The 16,761-nt window shown below is 37.8% G+C and overlaps 1 protein-coding gene across 1 annotated transcript in view; it reads left to right on the forward strand.

Moving 5' to 3' along the window:
• Positions 1–2,983: 2,983 nt before the first annotated feature.
• Positions 2,984–16,761, forward strand: part of sgip1a (SH3GL interacting endocytic adaptor 1a) — an 89,249-nt gene continuing 75,471 nt past the window's right edge. The window contains exon 1 of the mRNA XM_053498390.1: positions 2,984–3,094. The gene's annotated coding sequence lies outside the window, so the exon portion shown is untranslated. The remainder of the gene's footprint in view (positions 3,095–16,761) is intronic.

The following is a 16,761-nucleotide window of genomic DNA, read 5'->3' on the forward strand; positions in this document are numbered from 1 at the left end:
CGGGGTTGCCATAGCAACCCTATTAAAAATGGCTTTGGCTGATTCAACTCGGCTTATTGCGATGCCACCCAAACATTCTTGCACACCGCCGTTCCTTCTCTGAGGATGAACACAATAGTGTAGTTAGATCTCAATCGTTAAATACGAGTATTTTTAGCTGAAATGTTTCCTCGGAGCAGTGTTTGTAGATCAGTGATGCATGACGAATCAGGATTTGAGGTGGTCTTAGGGCTCCTAGATTTATTTCTTGTTGTGTAGGCTACACTACCTCCAAGGCAAATGAGTCACAGAATGTAATTTCAGCAAGTATTAATCAAAATATAATATGATACTAAGGACACATCCAGTGGAAGCACAGCATGCACCTCGGCCAGGATCGGCATCTGTGGACCTGCGGCCTTCCTCAAAACGTTTACGCCATTTAAATGTTTTGCTGCGGGTTAGAGCCTCGTTATCGCTGTTAGATATTAGGCTACGTCAACTGCGTGCGCAAATGAAAGAGAATCTGAAAAAATGAAAAATATTCTAAACTGAAGTATTTTATCCTGGTGCCATCTTGCCAACGCCTTTCGAGGATCGAAAATAGAACCAAAGCAGGAAGAATAAGTGGACATGACAGGTGTGAGAACATGATGCAAAACATGCAGTGATGAGTGTGCAGGATTACAGTAGGTCCTGGTGCAGGGGAATGAGTTCCCCTCATTAATGTTTCTTCAAAAACTTCAATAACCGATATTTTGAACTTAAAGACATGAAACACATGAAGACATTAATCTTTTTTTTTTTTTTTTTTTTCAAAACTATGAAATAACACATATGGCATTAGTTAAATAAGTAACAACAACAACAACAACAACAGTCAATTGCTATTTTAAGTCCGGAAGGTCAGCTGTTCAGGAATAGTTCTTGCAAGAACAGTATTAACAAGTAAAACTCATCGAGCACCATGATGACACTGGCTCCCTCATGTAGATCATTAGAGCTGTTATGAAGACTTAACAGAGCATAAGTAGCAGGCGCATCTCATTATCAACCGTTAGAAGGTAATTATTGCATATTTTGGAGCCCTTAAGGATTAATAAGGATTAAAAATAAAGAAAAAACAGGAAATAAGATGATATGTACCAGCTTTTGATTATTTTAAACAAACTTTTGCTTCAAATTCTTCATTTAAGAAAGGGACTCTATTGATTCACATAATTGTGTTTATATTCATGTACAAACCAATTAATAAAGTGTAGTTTAGCTTTGTTGTATAGGGGAAATAATGATTGCAATTGCAGAAATTAACAGATCTAGTCTTTGGGAAACTTTATAAATGTAGTTGCAGATATGCACAGGATTACAGTGCAGGAAAAATGATTAATGTACCCGCAGAAACCACAGCTACAATCTGCAGGACAAGTGATAAGTGTAACCACAAAAATGTTTAGCTTTTGCAAAAAAGGTAATAAACAAAATGTGCAAAAGTGCATGGATTTAGTGTAGAGGGGAAGTGTTCAGTGTAAATTCAGAAATACGTGGTTTAGTTTGCAAAGAAAATTGATGAAAGTAATGGATGTAATATAGGGAAATGCATCGTTTTATACCATACAGGAAAATTTTATGTTAATTCCTTAATGGGTAGGAAAAGCAACAAATACGGTGGCTAATATGCACAGAATCACAGTGCAGTAAAAATTATTAATATAGGAATGTAGGAAGTGATGAATGTAATCCTCAAAAATGCACAGCTTTGGTCTGCAAGAAAAGTAAAAAAAATCATTGTGCAGAATGGTTTTAGTTTACAGGGGAAGTGTTCAATGTAAGTAAAGAGATGCATAGTTTTTAGGTTGATTAATGTAAATGCAGATATGCATGATTTGAGATTGCCGATTTGAAATGTCTGGTTTAGGTCTGCAAGAAAACAAATAAATCTAAAGGCAAAAAATGCACTTCCTTGATCAGCAAAAAAATGTAAATGCAGGTATGCATGGTTTGAGATTGCAGGGAGGAAATAGAATTCCAGAAACGCATTGTTTTTAGTCTGCAAGAAAGCTAATAAATGTAACCAGTAAATGATAAATGTAAATTCAAACTAACAATTAAATAAAGGTTATTCTATAAATGCATGGTTTAAGTCTGCAGGAAAATTGATAAATGTAGGTGCAAAAATGCACTGCATTTATGAGGAAGAAAAGTGATTAATGCAAATGCAGATATGCATGGTTTAAGCTTGCAGGTAAAAATAAAAAATAAAATCTAATTCCATTCCATGGTTTTAGTCTGCAGGAAAATTGATAAATGTAAGTGCACAAAAAATTGCATGTAAAAGCAGGAATGCATGGTTTGAGATTGCAGGGGGGAAATGGGATTCCAGAAACGCATGTTTTTTAGTCTGCAGAAAAATTTATAAATGTAACAAAAAAGAAATTGTGAATGTAAATTCAGATTTGCATGGTTTGAGCTTGCAGGGAAACAAACAAACAAACAAACAAAAAAAAATAAATGTAATTTTAGAAATGCATGGTTTTAGAGTGCAGGAAAATTGATAAATGCAAGTGCAAAAAGGCTTTGCATTCACGAGGAAGAAACGTGATTAATCAAAAAAAAAAGTGCCTGGTTTGAGCTTGCAGTGGAAAATAAATATATGAATAAATATAATTCCAGAAATGCATGGTTTGAGTCTGCAGGAAAAGTTGTAGTTTTAGATTACATTGAATGTGATGAATGTAATTGCAGAAATATACGTTTTTTTTTGTTGTTGTTGTTGTTGTTGTTGTTTTAAACTGTGCATGCAGTGTGATAAACTGCAGAAATGCTCGGGGTTTAATCTGGAGGAAAGGTGGTCAATGTAGTTTTAAGCTCGTGCTTTTAGCTCTTGCTGCACGCTACAGTACGCGCTCGCGCGCCTCGTTCCGGCTGCAACCAGTTTGGCGTGACAGAGAGAAAACGGTGTTTATAATAAATAACTGACAGGAAAAGAAGGAACATCGCGAATAAAGTGGATGTAGTGTGTTATTATCTCGTTGTCTCGCCGCTGTAATGAGTTAAACACTTCCGTGTTTGTGTGAAGTCAGAGCTGAGACACCTGGACTCAGGACTTCACACTCAGGTAAAGCCGGAAATTAAAGATCCTCGCTAATGTTTTAAAGTCGTTGCAGTTTATTGAGACATTAATAAACAGCGTGTTTAAAATGTATAAATATGCGGTCAGGTGTGTGTGTGTGTGTGTGGTGCTTGTTTAAAGTGCTGTCACAGCAGGTAGAGAGCATGTGATCAGTTGTGTGTGTGTGTGTGTACTGTGTGTGTGTTCAGCAGTTTCATAAAAGATGAAAATTGATGTAATAAAAGTTTTTTTTTAACAGTTGTAGCCTGTGAGCTGTTGTTTGGAATCAGAGATTGCTGATTATTTATTTATTTGTTTGTTTATTTTATTTGTTTTTGTTTTTTTTATTACAAACTGACCTTCATGCTGGTTTCTCAACATTTCTTTGCCACTTCAGTTATACCTTGGTCAGTGGGAGATGGATGTGAACCCTTCTCTGGTAGTCTCCTCCTCTTCCTCCTCCTTCTCATCTTAATCAGCATCATTAGGTGGTGAGATCCAGGGAACACATGCACTTGCTCTAGAACTGTATGTTTTCCTGGAATGCAAGATGTATTTGGTTATAGAGGCCCAATCTCATTGAACACTAAATCATAAAGAAGCACAGGATGACTTTTTTTATACCTTGCGATTAATGTTTACTTGATTTAGGGAGCTTGGGATAGATGTGTACTTAAAAGTGGTGAATGTAATATACAGTAGGCAAATGCATGGTTTATATCACGGCCGAAAATGTTATGTTACTGTAATACTTAATGTGTAGGGAAAGCAACAAATGTAGTGGCATATATCCACAGAATTACAGTGTAGCAAAAATGATTGATGTAGGAATAGGAGATGAAAATATATTTGGTCTGGAAAGCTCGGAGTGGATGCATACTTGGTCTAGAGAGCTCAGGGTGGATGTCAATTTGATCTAGAGAGCTCGGAGTGGTTGTGTACTTGGTCTAGAGAGCTCAGGATGGACGTGTACTGTACAGTGAAACCTCGGATTGCGAGTAACGCGGTTGCAAGAGATCTGGTTGTAAGCCATCTGTTGCGTGTACTGTTTGTTATAACACTATGAACACACACACACGCGCGCGCGCGTGTGTAAAACATTTTATTTTGTGTTTGTAAGCACATGTGTACAGCGCATGTGTACTGTTACTCATAGCACATGTGTGTGCATGTGTGTAAAGCAAAAGAAAGTCTCAATAGAAAGTTAAAAATCCACTTTTTTCCACGGTGGATGCACACTTGGTGTAGAGAGCTCACGGTGGATGTCAATTTGGTCTAGAGAGCTCAGTGTGGATGCGTACTTTGCCTAGAGAGATCAGGGTAAATTTCAATTTGGTCTAGAGAGCTCGGAGTGGTTGTGTACTTGGTCGTTTAGGAAGCTCAGGGTGGATGCATTCTTAGTCCGACCAAACCGCTTTATAAAAAAGATAAAAATTCTTATTGTTTTTTTTTCTGATCAAACAGTGATGATGAATTTAGATTTGCATCTTATAGCCATTTTTGCAAGGGATATTTCTTGGCTATACTAGTTTATTTATTTATTTATTTATTTATTTTTATTTTGTTTTATTACTGTGTAAAGAAATTATTAATGTTAATGTTTATATTAAGAAACCTTGAGTAAATATAATAAAACTATCAGTCTGGTTTGAATAGCCTGCTCTTATTTTCACTGGCCTTAAGCCTGAGGCCAGAGACAGGGGTGTGTGTGTGTGTGTGTGTGTGTGTGTGGCTGGGGGGGGAGTGTTTGGTAAGGTCTGTTGAAGTCAGTACCATGGTGATCTGCTTCGAATGACACACTTGAGAGAATTTAACAGCTTGTTAAAATTTGTTACACACACATGCAAGGGTTCACATTAAAGGAATTCATGAAGTTGCCAAGAAGTTGACAAAAGATAGAGGGTGGTGAGGTTAAGGAAAAGACAGCTGTCTCTTAGAGTGACTGTGTGAAAGAGTAAGAGTCAAACGATCAGATCCTCTGCATGAGTTCTGGCGTCAAAGAGTAACAGTACACTGTTAGACAGCATTCTGCTTAGGACGCTTTCAACAGCTATTACGTAATGAAGAGTATGTAAGTGATATTAAACCAGGATGCCGCAGTTGAAATGGATGCAGTACCAGTCCATTTGACGCAATATAATTTTATGCTGGGGTCATGCAGCTGAAGGGGTTGTAATGCGATCCGAACCTCCGTGTACGTCACAGTGATCATGCCGCCTGCTCACCCTTTGCTGACCCAGCTGCTGCGCGCCTGATCTCTAATAAACCAGCTGTCCATGAGGATAAATTTCCTCTCTTTAGCACCCAAGGTTTGACAATACAATGTGTAATAAAAATGCCCATGCTGAACCATGTACTATATATGTTTATGTTTGCTCTTAAAATAAGTCAAACTGGGACTGCGAATGATTGCGAAATTTCTTGTGAATTAATGCATTAAACCGATTGAGATTTTTAGAAGACTTTAAGCACATTTCAAAAGAGACACATCTGTCTGTGGGAACTGTACACACAATCTTTGGCTGAGGGTTATTGCCAAAACCTCACGTAGAGTTCTGACCACACGCCATGCCATTTCTACATGTTGGCCATTAAATGAGTTCCTGGGAGGCCAGAGTATCAGATATGAAGCAGGCAGCCCAATTATGGCCTTGGCATACTGAGAAAACTTTCTACATTTAAGGTTTCCAAGTACTAGTGAAAATCCGGTTATAAGTGCAGTAGTGTACAGTAGCAGGGGATCATATAGAGACGTAAAGACATTACTTTCATGACTGTTGTTATTCTGCACAATCAAAAGTCCTAGTTTGACTTTTTAAACACCCCTTGTAAATTCCTTAACTAAATCTATACATATAATAAAACTGTAAAGTTGGCAATGATGACGTTGGTAATGGAACACGTCAAGATGGTTTTTGGAATTTTGGCCTGTCTGTTTGTGGCCGCGTCACGTAAAAACTACTGAACAAATTGTTTATACAGTAGGTTTTCACAGGAGTATTTGACAGAGCTTAAGGTAACATATAGTCTTTGTTTCATAGCAATCGGCCCACAAGAAGAGAAGATATGCTATTTCGAAATTTAAATGGAAAGCTTTATATCATAAAAAAAGTCTCAAAATTCAACAGATGTTGCTGTACGTTTTTAAATACGTGCTTATGAGCATGCAGTTGAATTTAACGTGAACAAAGTCGCAAGCACATCTAGTAATTTATATTTGTCTTTGTCAGATTTTACCTATTATCAAAATGAGTTGTGAGACGATGGAAAAGTCCACATAGGCTTTAAGAGGAGCAGTTGATGTCCCTCCACCCAATGAGCTTCATCATGTGGTCGTATCCTTCTTGATTAATGTATTATAGCTATGACACTGTGAGGACCCACACGGAGCAGGTTTGTCATTCCCCATGAATTCAATTGACTTTTAATTTGCAGTAGAGATGAAAAGCTACTTGTATGACTAATGGCTAAAGTCGCATTAGTACTCTAATTAAAACTTTGGGAAAAAGATTTCCATGTGACATTCAGACATTCAAGTCCATCCAGTGGAAAGATCAACCTTCATCTTTGGCAGCCTCATGTGTGATCTATCTAAGGTGCTCATATTAAACTTTCCTGATTAGGGCAAATGTGTAGGTGCATTTAAAATATATATATATTTATTTATTTATTTATATTTTTTTTATTGAGTTAATTTTGTGTGTGGGAGTGCCCTACATAACTATTCCCCTGCACGTCTTTTTCCGGCTCCTCAGAGAAAAGCTCTAAAACTAGAAGGATTTATCGGATGTTAGCATTGCAGTATTCTCAAAGGGGCGTAGAGCAGAAGTAGGCCTTAGCTAAAAGTGTATGCTCACTGTCAGTTAAGTTCCCTGAGGAAGCTGTACTTCCGTTAGAAAGACCCAGTTAAGCGTGTCATGCAGGTAGCTCTGGAGGACGTCTTCGTCACTGCAGACGCATAACCCAAATTACTGTAAACTCTCTCTCTCTCTCTCTCTTTCAGTCTGAAAGGTGGGGTGAATTAAAGAAGGGCAGAATAAATGTTCTTCAATAACATCAGGAGAAAAACGATTGGAGCTTTAGTACAAAATAAAACACTTTACATTCAGAATGAGCAGTGGTTATGAAAAGTTGATATAAGTAAGTAAGTGCAATGGTTTACTGTCTATACACTAGGAAGGAATGTGATTTTTTTTATTATTATTTATTTTTTTATTTATTATTTTTTTTAATAAAAAAGATGTTACAGCTGAATGCAGCCACTTTTACCCCCTGAGTGTAGAAAGGAAATTGGAAATGGATTTACAGAAAGTGGGAAAATGGGGGTAGGAAAATAAGTATCGAGAGGTTTCAAATGATTGGAATTGCTTGAAGAAACCTCAGAGACATTAAAGTTGGCTTTTATTGTCATTCCAACCATATACAGTTCAGTACACAGTGAAACGAAACAATGCTCCTCCAGGACCAAGGTGCTACATACTGTACATGCCACAACATAAATTAACAACACAACATAAATTAACAACACACATAACCGGAACAAGCTAGCTAACTAAGAGATCTAATTAGCTGACTAGCTCAGATATGACACATTTACTGTATACAAAAAAAGAGAAAATATACAAAAGAGAGACAACAACAGACAACAAAGTGCACATGCAAAAATCATGAAGCGATGCACCCAGTGTACAAGCCTCTGGAGTGGCAGTGTTATGATCTGAGGTTTCTTTAGTTGGTCAGGTCTAGACTCGGTAACGGTATGTGGTAATAAAATAAAGTCAGCTGACGATTTTTTGCACTTCTGCGTTTGTTTTGCTTCCAAACAGCCAGACTTTTATGTACTGTGATGAAGTCTTGAGGAATAGTTCCTTAGGCTTGGCTCTCATTTTGCGTCTAGTCCCTGTACCTGACCATTTTCAGAGGAATGAATGTACCTATAAATTATTTAAGCATAACCATCTGACTTTAAGCATCAACCAGTGAGAAAGAGGTGCACTTTGCAGCCTGTCACAGTAAAACGTTTAAAATGTTAAACGTGAGAGTTTGTTCTCATTTCTTTAATTTATAATTAGGAATGAGGGAGCAGCTCAAGACTTTTGCACAGAACAGTTTATGGCAGGTTTTATTATTTGTCCGATTTATTTATTTATTTTTAAATATGCAAAAGTGCCGCTATGCTAAATATCTATGAAAATCCAGATTGGAACCGCCATGTACTTCAGTGAATCATTCTGGATATAATGGACATTGAATGTACTGTAGTACTGTACACAGAATTCCCAGAGAAACAGGATGTTTTGGTGAACAAATATCTTCATTGGCTGTTTTGAACAAAAAGTGTTTCTGAGTCTTTGTTGCAAAATTATCATTAGGATAAAGATAAGCTATACCTTTATTCGTCCCACAGTGGGGAAATTTCTTTTTTCCTATTTCTTCTTCTTCTTATTATTTCCCCTTCTACTTCTTTTTGTTGTTGTTGTTATTATTATTACAAACTTGTGATAATTTAAATGTGAGGTTGCATGAATAGATTTCATTGATAGGAGCATTGGATTTCAGCACCAAATACTACTTTCCTTAGTATCAGTTTTATTTCTAAGGGATATTATTTATTTCTATTTATTGTAAGGGAATATGTGGGGCAGTAGAAAAGTAGAGAAGGGAGTGGTGCAGAGATGTTTGCAGATGTGAAGCTGATTTCAGAATACATTTGCCTTGTTTATTTGGGCCTGATTTTCCCTCTGGACATATGGGCTGGTATGAATAACACAGTCTCTCTCTCTTTCTCTCACTCACTCACTCTCTTACACGCTCATGCACTCACTCCCACATCCACATATTCAGAAACACGTATGACCCAGAATGACATCATTAGAAGGGCTAAAGTAAGACCTTCTCAAGAGGTTCTGTCTTAATACAGGGACAACAAGCTTAACTTTTACACTTTCTCATTCTCTGCATTTACTCCACTGAGCGTTGTTGGCGAACAGAAGAGAAACTGCTGAACTTAACATCTTTTTAATATTAATAAGTTAATATATACTGTACCGTAAGTAACAGAAGGACATTTTTTACAATTTTAAGTTGTGAGTGACACCCTTTGAAAAGACCACCTCTAAATGACGGCGTATAGGCTGATCCCTGCCTTCCAAGACCTAACTGTTAATGTACTGGCGTGAGCGAGTCAACATGGTCGTTTATGTTTAACTTACTTAACCTATGGGACATTTTCTAAAAATAAAATGGCCTTAATGCAGAGTTGTGGCATAAAAGTGCTTTACAAACATCCAGTCATTACCTTCCTGAAATGCTGTATGTGGTGAAGTCAGGAACTGGACCAAGTCACTTGAATACATCGTATTTTTCAGTTCCGAGAAGTGAGAGAAAACAGCGGGATGTGCATGTTTATTAAGCAACAATTTGCATCTGATTGACGCACAACTCGTAATTCATAGGTTTTTTTTTCCTGTGAAATATTTGTACAAATGTTTATCTATATATCTATCTATTCATTCATTCATACATCTTCTATAAACACTTACCCTGTATGCAGGGTCATTGGGGGGCCTAGAGCCTACAGTATACCAAGAGAATTAGGGCACGAGATAGGATACACCCTGGACCATCACAGGGCGCACTCGCACACTACGGGCAATTTGGGCACGCCTTTTAACCTAGTCTGTATCTTTAACCCGAGGCCGGAATCGAACCCTTGACCCTGAGGCACAAGGCCACAGTGCTAACCACTATGCTGTTGTGCCACCTTCTAGCTACATACCTACCCTACCCTATCGTGCAAAGTATTTGCTTGCCTGCCTGCACATGAACTTGAGTAACACCCAATTCTTAATCCATAGGGTTTAATGTGATGTTGGCCCCACCCCCTTTACAGTTATAACAGCTTCATCTCTTCTGGAAAGGCTTTTAGGAGTGTGTTTATGGTAATATTGAGGTAAGACACTGATGTTGGACGAGAAGGTGTGGCTCGCAGTCTCCGCTGTAATTCATCCCAAGGATGGTCTATCAGGTTGGGATGGGAAAATGGGAATTTTTGACCATTCTCTCAGAAGCACATTTGTGAGGTCAGAACTGAAGCTCTTCCACACCAAACTCGATAATCCATGTCTTTATGAAACTTCCCTTGCGCACTGGTGCGCAGAAATGTTAAAACAGTTGTGGGGTTGTTTTTTAGGAGTTGGACTTAGCCCCTTACTTTCAGTAAAAGAAATGCTGGATGGATAATTTCATGCTCCCAAATTAATGAGAACAATTTAGGGACGGCCCCTTTCTCCTCCAACGTGACTGTGCACCAGTGAACAAAGCAAGGTCCATAAAGGCATGGATTATCGAGTTCGGTGTGGAAGAACTTCAGTTCTGACCTCACAAATGTGCTTCTGGAAGAATGGTCAAAAATTCCCATAAACACACCCCTTAACCTTTTGTAAAGCCTTCCCAGAAGAGTTGAAGCTGTTGTAACTGCAAAGGGGCTGGGGCTAACATCATATGAAACTCTATGGATTACGAATGGGATGTTACCCAAGTTCATATGCTTGTGAAGACAGGCGAGTGCATACTTGCGGCAATAAAGTGTATCCATCTATTCGTCTGTCTGTATATCTGTGTCTGTTTATTTATTTCAATAATTCAGTGCAAGTTATACATAAGCAAAATGATCTCTGACTACCATGTAAAATTCTTTAATATACACTGTTCATGTACTTAAAGGCCTGATAATTTTAAACATAAAGCTTGTGCTAAATCTGCAGTTTTTAAAACTTGGTTTATGCAGTATCTTTGGAGTTGTGTGATGGTTCACAGATTTAGTATATCATCAAAAAGCGTAGTATTTGGACTGCTGTTTTAGGAGGAGGGGCTTCACGACGCCCGAGCCAAGTACTGCATGTCATTTTTATCGCCTGCTTTGTTTCATGTGCTTGGTCTGTCTGTCTGGAAAGAATTCTTGTGTTTGCTTCAAAGAAGCCTTTTCCCTCTGTAGCACCAACAACATTATTTGGCCAAATATGAAAATGTGTCTCATGTGAAATTTCCCTTGAAGTCTGAAAGAACTAAATCTGTCACTCCTGTGTGACTATGTGGACTTGGGGGTTTTGTTGACTTTGGGGAAACATTTCTTAAAGCAGAAGGTGGGATTTTGTCCATCAGCATGTGCTTTCAACAAACGCAAATAAATGAGGAACTTTGGTCCATGCTAGGCTTTAAAGGGAAAGTTTTGGTTTTTTCAGGTCTGTCTTAAATTACAATTGAGGTATATACATGTACCAGTAGAATACCATAGTTCTTGGTTGTTCATGGCCTTCTATGAAGCTTCTGCAGTCCAATTGAACTAGATAGAGTTGGTATTTTTCAAAGGTATGGTGTATTAAGTACAAATGTATCTTATTTATCATATATATTTATTTATTTATTCATTTATTTTTACTGAAAGTAGTCATACGGCTAACGATAAGGTGCTATATGCTAATGAAAGTTTAATTTTATACCAAGTCCACTGTAACTTTGAAAGAGACCAACTTGTTTCAGCTAAGTGGGACTGCAGAAGCTTCTTTTGAGTCTCAGCTGAACTTGCATTATTGCACAGACGGACAGATGTGGAAATTCGTCCAGATTACTTATATTGTGCGTCTGGGTGACTAAGACTTTTTAATGTTCACCTCAATTTTGATCCAAGACAGACTAGAAAAAACTGAAACCTTACCTTTAATTATTCACTGATGGGAAGTTTGGATCATTTTAGTGACTCGGTTCTTTGAATCTCCTTCATCAAAATAAACAAATCTTTTTTTGTGTCATTTAGTTCATTTAGTTCTCTTGATCAGAAATGAAATAAAATGTTACTTTTCAAAAAAAAACGGACCTCCAACACATCTACATACACAAACTTTGTCTATAGTTCCAGTAATGTCCACTAAGGACATATTAGGATAAACATAATGAGCTGCTCACCTTTCATATCTTCTGGTCCAAATTGCTCGCTCTTTTATGCTATTAGCGCCTGTGACAGTCACGTGACTAAAGAACGAACGCCTCGGACCCTAAGACTCATGAGAAGAACCGCTCATTTCTGTTTCCTGTACATAACCTACGAGGTCTTGCGATGTTTTGCGCATGTGCTCCCAGTAGAAAATGAACGCATCACTCTCTGAGACTACTCGTTCTTCTAAACACGTTAAAGACTCATTAAAAAAAAAAATGAATCGTTTATGATGACCTGTCACTATACTTTACTCTTATAGCAGTTCTGACAGTCCTAGCTGCAATTACAATCACAGGTTTTTGTTAATTAATTAATTAATTAATAGTCTTGTTCTAATAGATTATCATTTCTATAGTAGTTAAATAATAAATTAATTAATAAATTTATATTTTTGAGGGGGAAGATTATTCAATTATCAATTTTCTTTAATAGTTTAATAATAAAAATAGATTAAGAAAACAAACAAACATATGATTAATGAAAAACATACAGAGTAATAACCGTTATAAGGTTTATTTAACATACAAAGAAGGAATTTTGTTTGCGTGTCCAAAAAGGTCAGCCTCTCCAGGACAGAGGACTTTGCACTTTCTGGTTTCTCTACAACATGACAAACTGCACTGTTTTTTTTTCTCTTCCTTTTTTTTTTAATTAACTTCGACAAAGGGGGAAAAAAGAGCCTTATGCAACACCACGGATTATTTACCTACACCAGCACGTCCCATCGTGTTACATTCCTTACATTATTAAGAGTAAATCTGGTCGAATTCCAGTTTACAGAAGGTCTTGCGCAGGTCTTGTGTTCTACACTTCCATTGCTTTTGCAGTTCACAAGTGAGGACTTGAAGCTTCTAAAATATCCTTATAGGTATATAATCCTAATATACCTTTTATTTTTTTTTTTTTTTTTAAGTATTATTAATTGTGTGCTTGTTTAAAATCTTTGTGTTTACACAGCAGTGTGTTCGGTTGACCTGCATGATTCAATCATTCAGATTTTATTTTTTTTCCTGAAAAAGAAAGACGCATTGTTGAAACGAGGTCTTGGGTACGTGCACTCCGTGCCTCTCCCGTTAAGGTCATAGTCTGCCCTGCAAGAGTGAGAAATGCAGACAAAGGCTATTGATGTACAGTAAAATGCCCTGACAGCATTATATAGCTTACTTCCTGAGCTCTTACTACTGCGTATGTGAGACACGAGAATGATTTAACACCTTGGTTACTGTGTGTTACAAAGATTTTCTGTGGAAGTTTAATGAAAGACTAAACACGAGGCGAAGCGTAAACAAGTAATGCATGGCTTATATCAGGAAATAAAAAAATAAAAAAAAGAAGCACAACAAGAAGAAAAAAAACAGTCATGGTGGTGAAGCAGGTAGCATTTCCTCCTGTAGGTTTGATCTCGAGCTCAGATTAACTCTGCCTGTGTGTAGTTTCACATGTTCACTTCACGTAGCCATATGGGTGTCCTCTGGGTCCTTTGAGTTCATTCCCTCCTTTTAAGAACAGGGTGGTAAGTGGTTAGCAATGCGAGTCGTCCTCGGTGTAAATGACCGTCTGTAGAAACTGTTAATGCTAGTAGGAAAAATAGCGAACTATTTATAGATGTGTTCGTAATGCTTATTTATGATTTGTGTTAATGGTATTTATTTAGCAAACCCTGACGCATTATGGGGACATAATTACAGTATTGACAGTTTTATATGTCAAGTACGCAGATGGACATAATATTGTGGCTGTACAGTATAGGTACCAAGTTTGGAATTCACAAGAAAATGTTTTATTTTATTTTTTAAAACCCGTAATTACATTTCGTGAATGTTCAAGACATAATCTAGTTATCTAACATGAATGAATAGAAGTTAATCCTGGCCTGTTCCTTATAATGAGTGAACAATATACAGCTTATCCTCTTTACAGAATGTATTGAACTTTGCCTGCTCTGTTTTGAACCTTGTTAAAAAGGGAATTTCTGTAATCTAAAGAGAGGTCATATTTTTTTTTCACTAAAAGGAAAGGACACGCTATTTCCATAATAAGCTACACTTTTAGTATAGTTCTCGGCAGATAGGCTGCAGAACGGTAGCACGTGTAAACATTCTGACAGCATTAACTTTTCTATTTACATTACTTATGAGTCTCCTGATCCTTATCACGGCACTCTTTCAAATGAGCCCGCATCGTATAATGGCTTCACGTTCACTAGGTCACGTCACACTCTGTTGTGCGAAACAAGGCTAGCTGTGGAACGTGACCGAGTTTGCGGAAAGCCCCCACATGCCTCTCCAACACTAACACACACCCGTTGGTGATCAGCGGTGATGATTGCGGGAGCGGCCCTTCAGACCAAAACAACATTCCTCCAGCGACTTTGGCATAATGTGATGGCACAGATTAGCGCCCTACACGTCTGGTCTTCTCTCATGCCTACGTGCCGTTTGGCCAGTGATGCCCTGCAGAAGGTTGGCACGAGCCGTCGCACATGCTCACACACCCTCATCAGCGGCCTTCCTTCCTCGCTGCAGACCAAAAGGAGTCGACTCAGACGCTGAATTTACCAGGCAATTAGGACTTCCTTTGTTGATGTCATGGGTTGATTTGGGTAAAGTAGGGATGAGTGATATGGCCCTCAAGGATGAGGTCACGTATCAGAAAGGCTATACTGCGAGAGTAAGTGAGGCTAATACACTTTATGGCCAAAAGTATGCGGACACTATATCATCACAGCCATATTTACTGTAAATTTAAAGGCATGGGTTTTCCAGTCTTCATGTGGAATATTTTCCTGATGGCCAACGGTGACCCAGGAATCCTCACATGCTTTTGTGTCTGGATGAACACAAATCCTCCACACACCAAAATCTTGTTTTAAAAAAATAGGACTGAGGATTTTTACCCCCCACATCCCCAATCTATTGGCTGGAATGCACTGAATTGGTCTGAATTAAAATTCCTGTCGGTTCTTGTTTGCTCTACTGTGTGATGTCACAATGCCTTAAATCCCAAGCAATTACATTTACAGCATTTGGCAGACGCCCTTATCCAGAGCCACCTACATTTACCTTGTTATTCATCTGAGCCGTTGACGGTTGAAGGCCTTGCTCAAGGGCTCGATAGTGATAGCTCAGGTGGAGCTGAAGTTTGAACTCAGTGTTTTAACCACTGAGCTACAACTGAGATACCACTACAAACTGGATATGCATTACATGTGAAATGGTATGATGTAATCACCAACGACTCCACTACAAGCCTTGGCAAACTCATACCAAACTGTCTACAGACTACAGAGAGATTTACCTACAAAGGACCTTTTCATTTGTTATAAATTGTCAAGACTCGAACTGATTTTACAGTAATTTTGACCTGTTTGGATATCTACGTATGAACCTGCACCATTCAGTGATAAAAGTCACCATTACACATGTAGAATCTATTAGAGTATACTATTCAGTAGTTTTATGTGGAGGGCTGGATTAAGCATTTGGCCTGGATATTTTTTAGCAGATTTGCTCCACTTCTATATAAAAGGTCTTTTTTTTATTTTTATTTTTTTTATTCTTTTATAATGAGAAGTGCCACCTTGAAGCTGTCCATGTTGGGGCTTAACAAGGAATCCAACATATTCATCACCAATGAAGTACAGGAAGCACTTGAAAGCCACTACAACCCACTATCAAGTAACTTTTAAAATGCTATGATGTTTTTTTTATTATTATTATTCATTTCCAAATTTCAAGCATGCTTGAATTTTCTTTTTTTATCCAGAACTTATTACAATACAGAAATTATAAACTTCCAAACAAAGAGCCTTTTGCTTTTCTACAATATTAAGAATCTTAAGCCTCCTAAAAATAGAATGCTGTGTTCAAAAACCACATATTTGGGTGTGGAGGTTAGTTGTCCATAGACGTTCGACCATATTTTTAATATTTACGAGGATATTTTCCATTCATCCATTCCTCTTCAGTAAACACTTGAACCTGGTGAATCCGGAGCAAATCCTCGGGGGGAGAAAAACTGGGCACAAAGTCAGAGTTACTCAATCAGTACTTAAGAACATAATTTACTTTGATTAATTTATGTTTTACTTTATTACTCAGTTTAAGCCCTCAGAAATTATTCTGATCTAATTGTAATAAAGATCATTGGGCTCTAGGTAGAACTTTTGCTAGTTTTATTTGTCTTTTAGTCTACTGGAATATAGATTTTAATAGCCTTTTCTAGACCAACTCTGGGGGAAAAAATTAAATAAAAAGAATTACATGAGCATTTTACCAAACCACAATGAACTTTTCTCATTCTTGGTTCTTTGCTGTTTTGAAGAATGATCCTTTGTGTTCATTCATGGTTGTCATGGATGATCTCTGGTGCTTTGTAGACTGTGGCCACGGGTCGACTTGGTCACGAGGCAGTGGTTAGAGAGACACTTAATCCCTGCAGCACTTTAAAGGGGCTTTTAACTTCTGTGGCACTCTGTGTAATAATAATCAGTCCTTTAACTCACAATTACTGCTGGACCGGATACACAACACCCCCCGCTGTGTGAGTGTGTGTGTGTGTGTGTGTAAGTGACAGGACCTATGGCTTATAGCTGCTATTAGATGCTTTTAGTTTCTTTTTTTTTTTAAGGCCTACAGTATGAATGAGTTCTGCACCCAGGGTTTGTGTGCCACCTATT

This window comes from Clarias gariepinus, chromosome 6 (genome assembly GCF_024256425.1).
Source record: "Clarias gariepinus isolate MV-2021 ecotype Netherlands chromosome 6, CGAR_prim_01v2, whole genome shotgun sequence".
Taxonomy (NCBI): Eukaryota; Metazoa; Chordata; class Actinopteri; order Siluriformes; family Clariidae; genus Clarias; species Clarias gariepinus.